Source organism: Miniopterus natalensis, chromosome 9 (assembly GCF_054644295.1).
Source record: "Miniopterus natalensis isolate mMinNat1 chromosome 9, mMinNat1.hap1, whole genome shotgun sequence".
In the NCBI taxonomy this organism is placed as follows: domain Eukaryota; kingdom Metazoa; phylum Chordata; class Mammalia; order Chiroptera; family Miniopteridae; genus Miniopterus; species Miniopterus natalensis.
In genome coordinates, this window is record NC_142089.1 from 60687357 (window position 1) to 60704997 (window position 17641).

At 39.0% G+C, this 17641-nt stretch overlaps 1 pseudogene; it reads right to left on the reverse strand.

The window, feature by feature from the left end:
- Positions 1-2741: 2741 nt before the first annotated feature.
- Positions 2742-3814, reverse strand: LOC107534663 (pre-mRNA-splicing factor 38B-like; annotated as a pseudogene).
- Positions 3815-17641: the final 13827 nt, after the last annotated feature.

Here is a 17641-nt window from a genome sequence, read left to right on the forward strand (position 1 = left end):
CCCAATATCCCATTTTACCCCATGGAATGGCTACGGGCAGAGTTAGATAGATCAGCACAGAAGTGTGTTTGTGTGTGTGTGTGGGGGGGTTGTTTTCACTTTTAAGGGAGCCCCGTAAAAGGGTCCTGCTATTTTAGGCTTCCTAGGGCCTAGGGAATGGAGAGCACCATCCCCTCCCCCAATCCACACAAGGAGGCTTCTGAACAGAGGTTCCTAGGCTAGGAATGCAAATATGTGTATGAGCATGGTGGGTGGGAGGGTGGGAAGGGCAGAGTCCTGGACAGCAGTGCCCTCCAGAGACTGTAGTGCACTGACTGTGCACCAACTGTGGGGATAGCAGCTTTCTCAACATGAGTCCTGCCAGGCAAAGCCTGTGTTTGGGCCCAAAAGATCGAACATAGTTTGAAAACTACTGTAATACTTGATAGAATATTGGATTATTTTATGAAGGAAAGATATAGTAGTCATTTCGCTTTTAGGGAGAGTGGAGTTCAATACATTTCGTGCTAGTAAGTAGTTTATATCTAATTGGCTTAGTAAACTCACTTTAATGTACTAGTTGATATTGCTTTTGGAGGCCTGCTCTTTATCTTGCTGATGGAAACCAAGATGGTTTTCTAGTACCTAGAAAATACTTTTAACATTCACTGTACATGTCCAAACTTTTGTGAGTCTTCCGTGAAGTGGACTAAAGAAGAACTGTCAATAGTGGTAGAAAATGTTATAGCCTGAAAAAATGAAAGCTTTTGTAAATAAGGTATCAGTCACTGTTTGTCAATTTCTTGTTTACTGACTAATTAGGAGCAGAGGAACAAGTCTTGCCAAATATAGATGCTTTGCCTCTTAAATCAGATTTGAAATAATGACTTACAATTATTCAGCATTTATACGGCACTTTTATATGAACAAAATGCATCTATCATTTTTATTGGGGATGATCATGTGCCTTTTGGGATTTTGTTGCATTTGTGTTGGTTGATGAGTGAATTTCTCTGTCTATATAAAAGAAAACAACAACAACCTTAGAGTATAACAGCCCATTTTCCAATTTTTAGATGCAAGCTTCAAGTTAAGTTGAAAATCCTGACTTTAGAATTCACTTACGTATTACTAATAGATTCAAATAAATATTTGCTGATTTGTTTGCATGTCTCAGAAATAAAATTCCCATATTGGGTAAAAGTGTTTTTTGGGAATTTTGTTCCAGAAGAGTTGAAGCCAAAATTGCACACATAAGTAGCTTAGAACAGGTCTAAGTAGTTGTCTAAGTAGTAAGTCTAAGTAGTTGTGGATATAATTTTTTTGGTAGTGTACTTTTAGTCTCACTGTTGTGTGTTTAAATGGGTACAATTCTGCACCCAATTGCAATGTGCAGTTGTTTTTCTTCCCCACACCAAACAGTTCATTCTCCAACACCACCTGGGTGTCCTACAATTCAACTCAATTCTGACACTGTCCACCTGGACATAGCTTCTAATCCCACAAGTAAAGGACTTAGTCCCACAAGACTGCCCCTTTCCCAGAGGACTTCAGACACCAATCACAAATGCGGGTTGTCAACTGTGCTTCTGACCCAACAGCTGTAGGTGGGAGGTTCCAATGACCCCCTCCTCAGGTTAGATTATTTTGCTAGAGCAGTTCACAGAACTTGGAGAAACATTTTACTTAACCACATTGCTGGTTTATTAGAAGACAATATAACTCAGGAACAGCCATATGCATAGGGCAAGGTATGGGGAAAAGGCTCAGAACTTGTATTATCTCTCTAAGCACACCTCTTTCCCTAAATCTCCACATGTTCACCAATCCAGAAGCTCTCTAAATCCTGTTCTGGGTTTTTATGGAGGCTTCCTTATATACCCATGATTGATTAAATTATTAGCCATTGTTTCACCTCCTTTGGGTCTCCTTTTCTCTTAGGTTAGGTTGGGGAGTGGGTGGGACTAACAGTTTCACCCTCTAATCACGTGGTTGAGCTCCAAGGCAACCAGCCTCAAACTTAGGTTATCTGGGGGCTTGATTGCTGTCATCACTTAAGAAATTCCAAGGGTTTTAGGAGCTCTGTTCTAAACATGGGGGTGAAGACCAAATATATTATTATTTATTATAAATAATTATATCAAAGTGGGCATATTGTAAGTGGTCATGAATATTAATATCACCTTTCAAGAATCGCTTTCTAAAAAGGGCAACCCATATTAGAACTGTGGGCTTCTGTGGAATACTTGGAACTCACTGGTAAAGATTTGATTTCTCCTGGGTAATTCTATCCCAGGCTGGAGCCATGGGCATAATTAGTCAGGCCTAGAAAATGTAATCTACGAAGCACTTTCAGCTTGGGAAAAGATAATAGCCACTTCTGGAAGCAGTTACAATAGTTAAAAAACCAGTGGTTTAATATTGTATCTCTCAAATAACTGGTTCTTTGATTTCTGCATTGCTTTTCTCTTTTATAGGCACAGCCAAAGAGGAAGGTTCAGATTTCTCCCTTGGGTTGTCTTGTTTATCTAGATGGTTAGAGAACATGAGAGGGAAAGAGAAAGGACACTCAGTGTCAGTTGGCTGAGGACATCAGATCTCTGGAGAATAGAATTAGCATTTAATCAGAGGTTAGAAACAAATAAAACTGAGTTCAATTCCTGCTAGGTTTATTTTATTTTATTTTATTTTGAAGGGGGAAAGAAAGCAGATTAAATCAAATATTTATAGAATTGAATGTGATCAACTTTCACAAAAAATTTTCACACAGTCTTGTCTTTGTATTTATGTTGTTTTCTTTGGCTCTCTGTTTCTATACTTTGGCTCCTTAAATGATTGTGTTTGTCAGACTGGTTCTTACTATCACTGTGATCTTCTTTGTGGGAATGTTCTTTGCTTCTGCTAGGCTTTGTAGAGTTTTCTTTGCTGGGACTATGTTCCCTGTGGCAGGATAGTAAGAAGCTAGGAAAATTCCTGGGCAGGTGGAATTGGGAAACTGAGACAAGAATATTAAACCAGGCTAAACAGTTTGGGCAGCTTGTAGCCAGCTTGTGAATCACAAGACCTTGTCTTCCCCAGCCAAGGACACCTGAGAGCAAATGGTTAATACCTCTCCTCCTTAACCAGAGAATACATAGTTTAAATCATTCTGGAACTGCTAAGGCAGGAGGATGGAAGGGTAAAAGAAAAAATGGAGAGTTTTATCTCACCCACTGAACAAACAAGTCCACTGCCCTAAGACCCGACAGCTATAGGTATATGTACAAACATCCCTCCCTCCCTCCCTCCCTCCCTCCCTCCCTTCCTCCCTCCCTCTTTCTCTTCTCTCCTTCTCTCTCTCTCTCTCTCTCTCTCTCTTTATGGTCTAGTAGCTGGTGTTCTTTCTCTCCTTCTAACTCTTGGTCAAAACTAGAATACCCGTGGCCCTCCCAATGATGGCTTCTCCTTCTTGATCTTCTTGGGGGCCTCTGTAGACTCAGTGATCTCCTTGGAGACCTTGAACATCTGCCTTCAACATGTCTATCTATTTCCTTGGTGCCTTCTTCCTATCTTGCTTGGTTTTTCTAGGCCAGTTTTTAATCTATTGATAGATATTCTTCTGAACGAGAACTAAAATTCTTGGAAACAAGGTAGAAAACCTCTCCAGTTGTGTGAGAAAAGACTGCAGCATTTCTCCAATGGCCATTACACAGCCTCCACCGATCTTCACATCCAGGTCCTCTTGTCATCAGGAAGGATTCAAACCATCCCGTAGAGCTGCAGGGGGCTGTGCATCTATATACATAAATCCGATGGCTCTTATATGTGGAGAGTCTCTGTGTGTTATGAGACCCATCACTTGCTTACTAGTTAACTTCAGAGTAAAAAATTTGTATAACAGGCATAAAGCTGTAGAAACAATTCCTCCTGTTCTAACACCTTGAATGTCTACTGACCCCTCTGCACGTCCCTGTTTGGCTTGCTGTCTTCCAGCTTCCTTTCTCCCATAGTTCAACATGTGTGACCTTAAAGTAGACCTCGTCCACCACCTCGCGGTAGGCTGAGGAAAGGATGTTGGTCAAGATCATGGGTTGAGGTTCATAGTCTTCCCGTTGCCCCACAGTGGCAGCACATTGCCCTGCTTGCCCGAAACCATGGGCCTTGTGTCACCACAGCAGGGCTACTGCTGGGCTGTGGCCCCTGCCACCTGGTGTTGCGGCCGCCCTCCTAAGATTTTACCTTACTCGTATGTGGAGGACCAACAAGCTTTACAAAATGAAGTTCAAAAATACTCAAGGAAGAGGAAAGGTTGAACAGTTTACTGTTGTCGAAAAGCAAATGAGTTTGTGTTGATAGGTACTTTAGCAGGAAAATAGAATATAGGCTATTGTCTACTTTGGCTTAAAGTTGGTCACCCCCAGGTTGAGGACTGCTTTCTACCTAGACTCACCAACTGAGATAGTTTAGAAGAATTTGGAGTGATCAGAGAAAGCTGAGAGTACTTTAATGTTGGATGATAACAGATGAACACATCCACGCCTCCTAATGGCAGTAGAGTTACACAATCATGTCTGAACGGACCCTGAGGCATATTATCTAATCTGCTTATTTACACAGGAATGCTCTAGACAGCAAGCCCCAGTTGGTCACCATTTCAGTCAGTGAACCCCCCAGGTGACAGACAATCTAGCACCACTATGCAGTATGCTCAAAATTCAAAGCTTTAAAACTTATGGATCCTGAATCTGTCTCTCTGCAGCTTCTCCTCTGTAGAGTTGAAGGGAGTGAGGTCCTCCCTTCCCTCCTTTACAAGGCAGACTTCTGTGTGGTTTGAGGATAACTGCCAGATTCCTTGCAAGGTTTTTTTCAAGATAAGCACTAATCATCACTACCTAGTTGTTTCAACTCATTGTCATATGTGTGATTTCTCTCTCCTCTTGGTCTTTTTCCTTTAAACGAATTTCAACATGTCAATGTCTTTTTAAAGTTGTAGCACAGAGAACTGGGCGTAATGCTGCTGAGTAAACATGGTAAGGGAAACAGGACATCGGCTTCCTGATCCTGTAACCTTCTGCTGAGGAAGCCTAAGGCGACCCTGAATTGATGACCACCACATAACTCTGCATGAAGACCAGGTTCTTCAAGTGTACACTTCACTACATCACACCTCATTCTATTTTTAGTGTTGTAGAAACTACAAATTTACATGAACTTGCAAGTTTAAAAAGAGGAGAAATATATTCTCTCGCAGTTCTGCATGCCAGAAGTCTCAGGGCTGTACTTCCTCCAGAGGCTTAAGGAGAAAATGTTTTTCTTGCTTCTTTCGGCTTCTGGTGGCTATTGGCATTCCTGTGGCTGCTTTTCTCTCCGCTTCATCTTCATATCACCTTCACCTCTGTGAGTATAAGTCTGTCTCCGAACTCTCCCTGCCTCTTTTATAAGGGTAAGTGTGACTGCATTTAGACACCACCTAGAAAATCCAGGATACGTTTCTCCTCTCAAGATTCATTCTGAACACATTTCCTCTCCATCTATAGACCTGTGAAACTAGAAGACAAGTTACCTGCTTTCAAAATACAAGTGTAGAACAGGCATAGGATCATAGTTACAGATATTGCCATTCCAAAAGGAAAATGTCAGGAATGAGAGGTTCACCCATTCCAAGATAATTCCAAACTCAGCGAGGCAAATTCTATTAGGTTTCAAAGCCTGAGTAGTGTTCACTGTGACTTGAGGATCTGGCCTTTGGGACTCGGACTCTACCCTTTGCCTCTGTACCTCTGGCTCAGGCCCCTGACTCTGCACTCACACTTCCAGCTCTTCCAGTCTCTGTCCCTATGTAACAAGGGTGACCTTTTGCTTGGGTGGTAGCACGTATTTGCAGTTGAGTAGTTTTATCATCCTGACTCCTGACTGTAGGCTGAGGAGTCTGGCAGCCTTCTTTCCTTTCAGTCCGTGCTGCAGTGCTTCTGCTGGGATAACGTCTATGAAAACCTTGTTGGTTTTTGTTTGTCATAAGGATTCTCACCTTTAGACAAGAAGGTCATCCACAGGCCTTTCTTGGATAACCTTACCTCTATTGCTGACTTCTGCTGACAGTTTAGTACATTCATGAGTTGCCTACCTAACTCTTTAATACTACCCAGAGGTCATCAATTAACACTCTTGGTCTTACCTTCAGAGGATGCTTTCCCAAAAGCGAGCCTCCTAATTTTAGCATCTTTCACAATCTAGAAAAACTGAGAATTTCCCAGTTCATCAAATCCTGGTACCTTTTTGCTTAACAGTTCCTCAATTTATCTCTTTCTTCTTGCATTTTACTATAAGCAGCAAGAAAAAAAACCAGGGCTCACCTTCAACGCTTTGCTTGGAAATCTCCTCAGCTAAATATCTAAGTTCATCACTTACAAATTCTGCTTTCCGCATGACTGTAGGATACAATACAGCCAAGTTTCTGCCCCTACGTAACAAGGAGAACCTTTCTTCCAGTTTCTAATAATGTGTTTCTCATCCTTTCCGAAACCTCATCAGAACTGCCTTTAACATTCATATTTCCACCAAACATTCTATTTCTGATGATATATGTTTCCTCTAAGATCATAGAAGCTTTCTCTACTGTGCTCCTTATTTCTTTTTTAGCTCTCACCAGAAGTATCTTTAACATCTGTGTTTCTACCAATAGTCTGTTCAAAGCAATCTAGACTTTTTCTATTGTGTGATTCAAAATTTTTCTAGTCTCTACCCATTATTCAATTCCAAAGTCACTTCTATCTACATTTCCAGGTTTTTGTTATAGCAGCTTCCCACTCCTCATATCAAAATCTGTATCAGTTTCCTATGGCTGCTGTAACAAATGCAGCCGCACGTTTGGTGGCTTAAAACAACAGAAATTAATTATCTGACAGTTCTAGAGGTCAGAAATTTAAAAGCCAAGGTGTACAGGGCCACACTACCTCCAGAGGCTATAGGGGAGAATCCATCCCTTGCTTCGTCCAGTTCTGGTGGCTCTGGGCATTACTTGGCTGTGCTGTACCTTCTCCCTCTTCATCTTTCCATTACTTTTTTGTTGTGTGCTTGTCCCTAAACTCTGCCTCTTTCTTATAAGGATACATGTGACTGCGTGTAAGTCCACCTAGATAATCCAGGATAATACCTCTTTTCAAAATCTGTAATTTAATCACATGGGTTGCCTTATAAGACTATTCACAGATTGTGTGGATATATTATTGGGGGTAATTTTTTTCAGCTACTACATGCCTTAAAATTCTTACAGTCTCTAGCCCGACCGGGCGTTGCTCAGCAGTTGAGCATCAACCTAGGATCCAGGAGATTGCTGTTCGATTCCCGGTCAGGGCACATGCCCGGGTTGTAGTTGGGGGTGTGTGGGAGGCAGCTGATCAATGACTCTCTCATTGATGTTCCTATCTCTCTCTCTCCCCCTCCCTCCCTTCCTTCCTCTCTCTAAAATCAATAAAAGATATATTTAAAAAATTTCTTACAGTCTCTACACGTTATTTAATTCCAAAGACATTTTCTCATTTTCAAGTATTTATTATAGCAACGTTCCACATCTGGTACCAAACTGTATTCGTTGTCTATGGCTGTTGTAACAAATTACCATAAATCTGATGTCTTAGCACAGTGGAAATGTATTCTCTCACAGTTCTGGAGCCAGAAGTTTGGGTTTAGTATCCCTGGATTAAAATCAAGGCATTGGCATGACTATGCTCCTTCCAGAAGCTCTAGGGAGGAGTCTGTTTCTCACCTCTTTCAGCTTCTGGTGGCTACTAGCTTCCTTTGACTGTGACAGCATCACTCCCATCTCTGTCTCCATCGTCACAAAGCCTCCGTCTCATTTCTGTGTGTTATTTCCTTTGGTCTCTCCCCTGTTAGGATTCATGTGACGGCACTTAGTACCCATCCAGATAATCTTAGGATCACCCCCACACCAACATCCTTAATCACATTTGCAAAGACCCTGTTTCCAAATATCATTCCATTGATTAGGATGTGGATGTCTTCCAGATGGGGGCTCCTTTTTCAACCTACACTAAATACTATCATATTCAACCTCCTTTTTCTACAAAAAAACAACAGAAGCCTTGAGAAGGTAAGTCAGTTTCTGGGAATTGGTTTAAATTCTTTGAATGAATAGCTGGAGCAAAGACGGCTTTTTTCAGCTCCTACTGTTGTGAAAGGAAGCGATTCTAAATCCTTGCCCACGATTTATACAGTTGACATTTGGAAGAAGTAAATATAAGATGTTATAATGATCTTTATTAAATCTTGCTATATTTGGCCCTTCATTCTAATCTGTTCACTTATATTAGGTTTTCTCATTTGGACTGGATAATTCTTTCTTGGTTGGTGGGGTCATGGAGGGGGCTGTCCTCTGGACTAATTAGGTAGGATGTTTATCAGCTTCTCAGATGTTTATCAGCATCTCTGGCTTCTAGAAGTTAATAGCACCACTTCGCCCCTTTCCTCCCTCCCCCCAGTTATGGAAACAACAACAAAAGTCTCCATACATAACCAAATGTCTTGGGGGGGAGGGTTGGGGCAAATTTATCATGAGTTGAAAAGCTACTGACCTACATTAAATTCAAGTCATTCTTTTTTATTTTAACTTTATCATCTCGCAATTTTACTGAAAATCATTGTCTGTAGCCAAATGCTAGGATGTAAAAGTTGTAATAATGTTAAAAAAAAAAAAAGGACAGGACTGAGGTCAAAGCACTGCAGATCACCATTACCTTCTTCCTGATGGACCATAAATCTACTTTTTGGAGCCAGTTGCCAATCCACTAACAATATTATCTAGCTGACATCGTTCACAAGGGTCCTTTGAGAATGTTTGCCAAAAGCCTTGCTGAGTTCAGATCCTAAGTCCATGACATTTTAATGATAATACTTTAAAGGGATAGAATGAGTGTGACTAAACTTATCCTGTTCTGGCACCTAGTAATTATGGTTTTCCTTTTTGAAGACCTCATAAATCATCCTATTACTCATCTGTGTTAGAGTCCTTTGGTGCTTAACTTTGAAATCAAAGTTTGTTTGTGGAATCTGCTTCTTTCCCTTCAAAACATTTTTCCATTCCCATTCTTTTGATACTTAATCCCTTAGTGCGTGATTCCTAAAAGATTAAAATCCATAGATACAAGATGAGATATATATATAAAGTATATATGTAAATACACACACACAGACACACACACACATATATACACTTTAACATCAAGCAGCAAAAGACTTTCTTTTGAAATCTTGCCTTCCCTCTAGATGCCAGAATTACATATCCAACTGCTAATTGTGACATCTCCACTTGGATGTCTCAAACATAATTCAAATTATCTTGACTCATGATTCCCAGCCCCTACTATGGCCTTCTTCACTGTGTCTTAGCTTGGTGAAGGGCACCACCACCTGGTATATTTTGCAACCTGGGACACTATCCATATCCAACCCATTAAAAAATTCAATGGATTGTACCTTCTAAATATATTTTCAAATCTTTCCCTTCTTTCACACCAGTTCAAAATAAATCATTTCTCACCTGGGCTAGTTAATGCAATAGCTTCCTAATTGGATGCCCAAGTCTACTCCTGATGGGCATCATGGCCTTTTTAAGATATAAATCTGATTATGTCATTCCATCAATGAATTCCCTTTGTTCTAAGATGAGAGTTAAAATTTTGACCATGTCTTAGAAAGCCTGTCTCCGTAACTACACCTCAGCCTGCCTTCATTTCCATGCCTGGTCACACTGGCCTGCTTTCCGTGTGTGAGCATACATGAGACTCCCTGCCAGGAGGCTTCTGCACTCATAATTCCATCTGCCAGGCAGCCTCTTCTCTCCATGCTTTATCCTAATTTAACTCCCGCTCATCATCAGGTCTCAGCTTAGCCCTCCCTCCCCAAGCAGGCCCTTCCCAACCACTTTCTCACACAGTCCTTTGTGGCTCTAAATCTCTTCCTAACATATGTTGTCATAGCACCATACACGTCTCAGCACTTTGGAAATACAACTTTACATTTGTCTGAGTGACAATGGAATTAAGTGTCTCTTTCACTAAATCAATGAACGTTTTGACAAAACAGGTACAACCTTGTTTTGCTCACCTTTAGATCCTTGTCACAATTTTATCTTTCATTAGGTCACTTTTGTACCCTTTGCAATGTACCTAGCATATTGTATGACCCTAACTTTTTTTTTAAATTATGGGTGGAGGAATGAATGAGAATATTGAGCCCTGTTCCCTTGTAATAGGTTTGTTCCACCCTTTAAGATTCTTCAACAGAGAATACAGAGTGAAACCTGAGGTGATTTCGCTTCCTCTGGTCCAATTCATGTAAAACCCTTTGCCTTTAGAAATGGATAAAACACTCATTCTTTTATTCTCATAGAGTAATTAAAAAGCCATTTTACTATACTAGTTATTTATTATTATTATTATTATTATTATTATTATTATTATTGCCCAGGTTTTCTTTGCAGTCGTATTTGGTTCTGGGGTTTAGAATTTCTGACAGTATTCAAGTTATAGGTCTGTGATTGGCATTTAATATTGATAGTCTTTCTCATTCCAACCGCTTCAGGTAGCCTTCAAAAGCTATTCCTCCAGAGATGTATGTAACCATCCCCATTCTCCTCTCCCTCCCTCAAATAGGGGTCTTTACTTGCTTTCATTTTAGATGGCTTATCTGATGTGTTTTCCAAACTTTTCTAAAATCTCAAGCCAACCTTTAAGGAGTTTCAGAATTCCTTTCCCTGGACATCAAGGGCTCTAATAGATAATTGGTTTCTCTCAAAGTTACAGTCACGTCTACTTCACCAACCAGTTGGTCAGTCACATCTGACCTCTCAGTTCCCCTGTCTAGCTGTGGGGCCTCAGGTAAGGCCGATTACCTGTTAGAGTTCAAGTTTCCTTACCTGTTGGAAGAGGGGGTTGGACTAAATAAGGTCCTATCATATTCAAATCTTCAAAGCAATGAAACCATGTCATAGTGGAGGAATCAGTTTTCTTTTATTTCTATTGAGGTTGGAACGCAATGAAAAAGGAGTTATTCTATAACATAAGGGATTTAAAATGAGCCATAAAGAAGGACTTCTAAAAAGTGAGGTTTTGCAAATACAAAAACAGATTGATTCTTAGAAGAATAATTCACAGAAGAAATGGGAAGACAGTTTCTTCTTTGGAGCCTATGACAAAACTATCATTTATTTCTCAAATCTTGTTTAACTGCTCTTATGCTTAAGGTGGTGGCATAACTTATTCTTGAGGGTAGCAATGATGATTAGAACATGGGTGCTACTGAGGAGTTGTAGAAAATTTGACTGTTTTCTAAGCACCGAAGTGTTTGGTATCCCTTCTTAGGGACACTGGTTTGAAACAGAGAACTAGAAACGGGTTCTAACCCTCTGATTTCCTTGCTGTTCTTCTACACCTCTGCTCTGATGCACCCTGCTGTCTCTCTTCTAAGTGTCTACTGAGTTCTCTTCGAGCTCCATCTTACAGCCCATGTCTTTATGGCAAGACCTGTTGAGCAGGAAGAGAGTTTGGCTATGATGTGGAAGGTTATTGTTCTATACTGTTAAAGACAGCCTGACTAGACCCCTTTCACTCTCAGATGTTCAGGAAGGAGCTGAGCTGTTCTATTTGGAGAACTGGGGCGCTCTGCCTCTGTGCTTTCCAACTGGGTTATTTAGAGAACATTTCTTTGGAGTAGATGCCTAAAAATGCCATTAGTAGCTCACATGGTAATTGTATGTTTATTTTTTATGAAAAATGGCCAAATTGTATTTCAGAATGTCCTTACAATTTTATATTCCCATCAGCAGTGTATGGAAGATTGATTTTCTCTGCAACCTTGCCAGCATTTGGTGTTATTATGATTTTTTTTTTTTTAAATGTTCTTATTGATTTTTAGAGAGAGAAGAAAAGAAAGGGAGAGAGAGAAACATCGATAAGAGAGGAACATTACATTGATCGGCTGCCTCCTGCATGCCCCGTACTGAGGATCGAGCCTGTAACCCGGGCATGTGCCCTGACCAGGAATCAAACCAATGACCTCTTGGTGCCTGGGATGACACTCAATCCACTGAGCCACACCAGCCGGGCATGATTTTTTATTTTAGCTGTTCTAATAGTTATGTAGTGATTTCCCATGGTGGTCTTAATTTTAATTTCTTTAATAGCTGGTGATGTCAAATATTTTTTCATATGCTTATTTGCCATCTCTCTGTTCTCTTCAATGAATTTTTCCTTTATATCTTTTGTTCTTTTTCTAATTGGATTATTTGTTTCATTGTTGAGTTTTGAGAGTTCTTTCTATGGTTTAAGTATTAGCCCTTAGTCAGATATGTCTTTTCATTCTTCTAGCAGAGTCTTTCACAGAACAAATATTAAAAATGTTGACAAAGTCCAGTTAATTCATTTTTTTCTCTTACAAATTTTGTTGGTGGTGTCAAGCCTAAGAACTCTTTGTTTAACTTTAGATCTTGAATATTTTCTTCTATGTTTTTCTAAAAAAATTATAGTTTTTTTTGTTTTACATATAAGTCTGTGATTCATTTTGAGTTAAGATTAGCCTAAGGTTTGAGGTTTAGGTTGAAATTCATTTTTTTGTCTATTATATCCAATTACTCCAGCACCATTTGTTGAAAGGGTACCTTTTTCCATTGAATTGCTTTTGCACTTTTGCCAAAAATCAGTTGAGCATAATTGTGTGGGTCTATTTCTGTATTTTTAATTCTGTAACATTGATCCATGTGTTTATCTCTTAATTACTGTAGCTATATAATAGGACTTAACATTGGATAAAGTAATTCTTCCTATTTAATTTTCTTTTTCAAGATTATTTCAGCTATTCTAGGGCCTGCATCTTTCCCTATAAATTTTAGAATAAGCTGGCCTGTGTTTACAAAATATCTTGCTGAGATTTAGATGACAATTGCATTAAATCTGTAGACCAATTTAGAGAGAATTGATATTATTACTATATTGAGCCTACCAATCCATGAAACAATTTCTCTCCATTTATATAGGCCTTCTTTGATTTATTTCACCAGCATTTTTTAATACTATCCATATAGATCCTGCACTTGTTTTGTTAGGTTTATACCTAAGCGTTTCATCTTTTTTGACGAGATTTTAAATAATATCGTGTTTTGAAATTTTGCTTTCTGTATGGTTGTTATAAGTGTATATAGAAATGCAATTGATTTTATGTGTTGATTTTGTATCCTGTGACTTTGTGCTAAGCTCATGTATAATTCTCAGCCTTTATTTTTGGCTTGTCTCTTGTGATTTTCTATTTAGAAAACTGTGACAATGTCGTTTTCTGAATGTATGTGCATTTTCATCAACTGGATGAGGGCCTCTAGGCAGTGCATGTTTCAATGCCACACAAATAGAAGAGGCCTGATATATGCAGGGTGTGTCCCCAAAATGTACACACACTTTAACAGCTGACAACTCACTTAATTTTCACTCCTTTTCAGGTTTAACTGCTCTGAAATAGTGGGTGAAGGCAGACAAAATTTTGAACAAAGAAAATGTATCCTAAAGTGCCACTAGACTTTTTTTTAATGGGGATACATAAAAAATAAAGTTTACGGTACAAAACCGGCAACAGCTGATGAATTGAGAGTGCACAAATGCCACAAATACGAATGAAATGATTCTTGATGTTTGCGATCCTATTGCTTCGAGTTATCAGCAGTGCCGGGAGCAGAACAGTCATAAGTTTGAAAACAGGCTTTGACCAAAAACAATTATTCATTTCTGAAGATTCTTTTAAGTTTTGAAAGTGAACTGTATGTTAATAAACACTGACCTTATAATCGTTCCAAGTGTGTATACATCTCTTTAGGACGCCCTGTATTTATGTGTGGGAGGTCCACCAGCATTCCCACTGTGATCTGCCGATCTCAGTGACATTTAAAAATACCTCACTTTTGTTTTTCTGTTTTTTTCTTTTTCTTTTTCCCGAAAGAGCTAATTCACAATGCATTTATCTACATGTCGAAACTCCTGTTTTTCCTTGGCGTGCAATGCACTTAATCTATTTAGAGCAGTTCTTATTTATTTACAACTTCAAGAGAACAGTTTCTTGGTACAGATTGAAATCGGGATTTAATTAATGTCTTTACACAGTGCTTGGATACTAACCTCTTTTAACTACCAGAGAAATACCGCTATATCTGATTCCATTTAGCGTCTTTAGTAGGTACTCAAAGTGCTGGAAACAGTGTTGTTGTTTTTTTCTTCTATGTGACACAGGCAATAATTAAAGTTCTAAAAGCTGGGCATTGGTGTTTTTTTTCCAGAGTTTACTTGGCATTAATTGTCTTTCTATGCTCATGCTTTGGTTTAGGACCCTCATATGGTATTTTTTATTACTTGTGCCATGTGTTTGCACAGATATCATATTTTTCAAGCATGTGTCATCATTCTGTTAAGAAAACACCCCCATTTTCCAATATTTAAAAAAGATAATTAATACCTGGCAGAATATACACATGAAAAAGAGAACAGATGTGAGTAAAGAAACTCTGTGATTGAAAGGTAATAAACAAAGGGAAAAAAGCAATGATCTCTTCAGAATTCCATCCTTATAAGTGATTAATAAAACCTAATAATGTTACCTTTTCTTTATCGAAGCTTAGTATTCTGTAAATATCTATGATCAAAAGTTAATATCTAACTTTGTCAAAGCGGAGCTGGTGGTACTAGATGACAAAATCTGCACTGTTCTTGTGGTTTGCTAAGACCCCATTAATGTAATGATATATGGGAAGAAATACAGAGAAATCAGGAATTCATAACCCAGAGCTTATGCTCCCTAAAAGAAGACCCTCCCCCAACTAAAACCAAGTAAGACTGGCTGTAAGTTATCATCGGACCGTCAGGATGAAGTGTAGGTCAATTTATCTGACAAATGTCTTTAGTGTATGCCAGGATCTATAGTATATTCTAAGGCTACAAAGAGGCATTAGACACAGGTCTTTCTCCACCATCTATTGAAACCCTTGGCTTTCCCTGCAGATCCCTTGGGAAAATATCCTAAAGGCACAGTACTCAAGTTTTGATCATTTGGCATCTGTAATTTCAGGGATAATCAAATTTAAAAAAACGAGGCTAAGCAAAATTAGATATTCCTGAGATCAACTGGCATTAATAATAAATGAAGGGAAGTTAAAAAGCAATAATCTCTCTCAACCTTATCATGCTGCGTATGAGTCAGATTCATATACTTTGGAAATCTTCCCCCTGAGCAGCAACATTAGATAAATGAAGCTATCAGCATAATATGATCGTGATCAATGCAAGTCACAGTTCTGTTCATTTCTGGACCTGTCAGGCCAGTTATTTATTTATTTTAATTGGCAAAAGATGCTATTATTGGTGTATTGGACAGATTTGAATCAGGTGGCTGTTGGTATGACATTATTAAAATTTATTAAATTTGGGCCTTTAAAGATTTCATAGATAAGAACCAGAGCAGAGACAGTTCCACCTGCATGATTTCCCACTTGGAGCCAAGTGAAAATGCTCAGGTGAAAGAGCCATTCATTCATGACAAGATCTTCTGTGAGGCTGAACATCCACTTTGAATGGAGAAACAAAGACAAGTAGTCATAACTGATGTTTTCAAGGAGTGTAAAATTCAGACAGATCGATGTGTGAGGACTCTGGCTCCAGGTTAAAATCCTATGTATGATTCCTCAGGCCTGACCACAGGCAATTACAAGGACTTTGGCTGACAAGCTTCATGGAAAGCTGTTCTCCCCGCACCAGAACAGGAACACAGCCAGGGCACTGCAGCCTCCATAACGGACTCAGACTCCCTCCCTAGTAAGGATTTTTCCCATGTTATGTTCCTATCTGCAGTACCATCCTGTGGATTTCATCGACTTTTTTTATAGGTGGGAATTTTAGGGGAGGTTCCAGGGAAGAACCCCAACAGAATACTCATTAGATCTTCAAGTGTGTTGTTTAGTATGCTGACGTACCGAAATGAGCATATAGTGGAGTCGGGGGTCGTTCTCTGGTTAGTTTCACCTCTATCTTGGATTTAGTCTGGCTCTAATTGTTATTTATTTATTTGTTTTTTGTTATCTATCTCCCTGACTAAGGTGATTTAAACCACCTGCTCTTAGGTGTCGTTGGTTAAGGAGGGTAGAGTCTTGTGATTTATCATCTGGCTGTTAATTGCTCAGCCATTCTGGTCATTTGTTCAAGTCTTGGTTTCCTCATTCCACTTATTATTATTAACCTGCCTCAATAGTACCTACCTAATATGATTAACTCATAATCATATGAGTATGAGTTAATAACTGTAAATAGAGCATTTAGAACAGTAATGAGTTAATGATGATTATGAGTTAATAACTGTAAATAAAGCATTTAGAACAGTCTAGAAGAGAAGAGAATGGTGGCTACAGAAAGAGATGTTGGAGAAAGAGACCTCCATTTATTTAGGGGTTAGTGGTCTAGTAACTTAGATTTTTAGAATTGGCAAACTGGCGATAAGAGCAGAAGTCAAATTTCCAGCGAGCAGAGACGGGGGGTACAGAGGGAATGTAATTTGGAAAAGGCAGAAGAGATCTGGCTTCTGCTCTTGAAATATCAAGGTCTGGAAAGATGGATAATTTTAGCTTCTGGAAACAGTGCTACTCAGAGAAGATTGGAACAGGAGAGTTCAGCTTGTTTGAGGGTGGAGGCAGGGGAAACAACCAAATGGAGGGGAATTGAAGATGCTTGAGAAAGAAAACGCTTTTTAAATAATGAATAAAAGATTTTCATTTGCTTTGTTATTTTTTAATTTTTTAGTATGCATATTTTCAAACATACGTGATCAGAAACAATCTATAATTTTCTAGGTACCCATCACCTAGCTTTGACAATTGTCAGTATTTTCCAAAACTTCTTTCATCTACTCCCTACACTATAAAAACGTTGCCAATGTATCATTTCACTCATAACAATTCAGTATGCATCTCTAAACCACGAAGGCCCTTTATTTTCATAAATGTAATGCTATTATCAGACCTAAATACTAACACCAATTTCTCATGATCGTCTAATACTCAGTCCATATTAATTGTCCTTAGTTGTTTCCAAATGTCTTTTTACAAATAGCTTGTTCAATGTGGCATCAATATAAGGTCTATACATTGCATTTGGTGATTATTTCTTTTAAGTCTCCTTCAATCTCTCACCATCCATCCCCCATAATCCTTTTCTCCCATGCCTTTTATTTGTTGAAAAAAGAGAATCATTTATATTGTAGAATGCCCCACATTCTGGATTTGTCTGATTATTTCCTTCTTGTGTCTTTTAATTTATTGAAAAGCAATACATGATAGTATAGATTCAGGAATGAAGCATTTTTCCCCCTTCTAAGGAAGCAAGAGGTAAAAAACAGATTGAGATGAAGAGGAGAGGGCTGTGTGTTTCATATGAAAGGGCTTTGGTCTCTTCAGTAAAATGGGATGTGTGCTCATTGTTGAGATAACGATATGGAGGACTGTGGTTAGGAGTTTGAGAGCAAAAGGTTTGGAATCGAGTTTGAGGACTGCGGTAGGGAATCAGAGATGTATTAAAGGCTCACCAAGGAAAAAGGAGGACACTGAGTTTGTTAGCATTGCTTCGTGTGCCAACGATCCAGTGTTTCT